The sequence below is a fragment of the Mus pahari genome, chromosome 1 (assembly GCF_900095145.1).
Source record: "Mus pahari chromosome 1, PAHARI_EIJ_v1.1, whole genome shotgun sequence".
NCBI lineage: Eukaryota > Metazoa > Chordata > Mammalia > Rodentia > Muridae > Mus > Mus pahari.
In genome coordinates, this window is record NC_034590.1 from 14,269,264 (window position 1) to 14,270,907 (window position 1,644).

A 1,644-nucleotide genomic window follows, 5' to 3' on the forward strand; every position below is an offset into this window, starting at 1 on the left:
GGGGTATAGGGAACTTTCGGGATAGCATTTGAAATGTAAATAAAATAATAATAAAAAAAATTTTTAAAAAAGAGAAAGTATCAAAAAAAACAATAACAAAAAAAATACCAACCAACCAAAAAAACAAAACAAAACAAAACAACAACAACAACAAATAAACCAAAAATGTGGACATAGACCTCTCCCAAGAGAAGTGGTAATTCCTGGACTCTTCTCAGAGTGCTTTGTACTGGATGCCATGTTGGAGAACTACAGCAAACTGGTCCCTGCGGGTAAGACTATATTTCCATCATGATTCCCATGTCATCCTAGGGAGGTTTTTCAATTGCTATTAATATTTGCAACAGCCTTGTGTCTATTATTCAAAGCTCCCAGTTTTGTTTTATATAGTGGTATCTTATATATAGCAAATACTTTATATCACTATATATTGTCTGTTACTTAGCCTACTACTAAATATCCTAGCCCTAGATGTTACCTTTGCAGGTATTCAGTAGCAGTAATATATTCATTCCCATAGTTGCATTTTTGTCATCTAGTAATTTAAAGAAAACTAAACGAATACAGAAATTTAAAAGTATTGGTTCCTGAGGTCTAAACCATATGACAAGAAATGATAATTAGGAAGTCATTAAATATAATGTAGAGTAGGAGGTCCTTTTTTTTTTTTTTTTTTTTTAGTTAACAAGCTCACATTTAGTAAGTCTGAAACCATTCTCAGCACATGGCATTGTACACGGGCATCTGTGCAAACAGATTCATTTTAACAGGTCATAGTTTTAAAAAGTCATAGATACTGTGAGTTCTCTATAAACTGGTGGATGGCAAGTTAGTTCCTTTTGATTTATAAGCCTCAATGACATCGCAGAATAAAGAATGTAGCCAAAGAAAGCATTATCAGTCACTCGTATAGGACAGTGTTGTTTCTATAATTTGAAGCTTTCTGAATGGACAGGTTCAGGCCTGATCCAACCCGTGGCGGTGTGACAGGTCTNGTGGCGTTGGGCTTCTTTTTCTCTGCAGGCTTTAAAATCTGGAAGGAACACATGAGGGTCTCATCCACACTCATGGCGCCTGCATTGTCAAACTCACCACAGTAGTTGGGTGCAGAAAACAGAGTGACTAACTGCCTCTTTGCATAGCCATCTTCAACCACCTGATGGGCTATACATATAAGATCCAAATCATGCTTATGGAGAAATTTTGCAACCACTTCTGCACCAAATGTGAAGGACACTCCTCTGTCATTTTCACTCCAGCCTAAGACATCTTTATTGGGGTCAGACCACAAAAGATCACAAAGAAGACCTCGATCTGGTACATCAGTTGGTCTCATAATTCGCCAAATCTGCTCCATAGATTGAAGATCTGGTGATAAACCTCATGACAGCAGAATATCTTCTCGTCCACGATGGCTGGTATCGGTAAGCAGTTAAAACAGTCNGTGAACGTTTTCCACAGCTTACCGTTGTATCTTCTTTTACACTCATCATAAAATCCATAGATACTTTGTTTTTTCTTCTAGGAAGGTTTGTTTTACTATTATTTTTTCCTTTTTAAAAATTAGATATTTTCTTTATTTACATTTCAAATGCTATCCCGAAAGTTCCCTATACCCCACCCCCGCCCCTGCTCCCCTACCCA

General features: G+C 37.0%; 1 protein-coding gene and 1 pseudogene across 1 annotated transcript in view; one reads left to right on the forward strand and one right to left on the reverse strand.

Annotated features, from left to right (window-relative positions):
* The window catches only part of LOC110333787 (oocyte zinc finger protein XlCOF6-like), a 70,474-nt gene that overhangs the window by 32,538 nt on the left and 36,292 nt on the right, over positions 1–1,644 (forward strand). The window lies entirely within an intron of this gene.
* Positions 788–1,644, reverse strand: part of LOC110327253 — a 1,540-nt pseudogene continuing 683 nt past the window's right edge.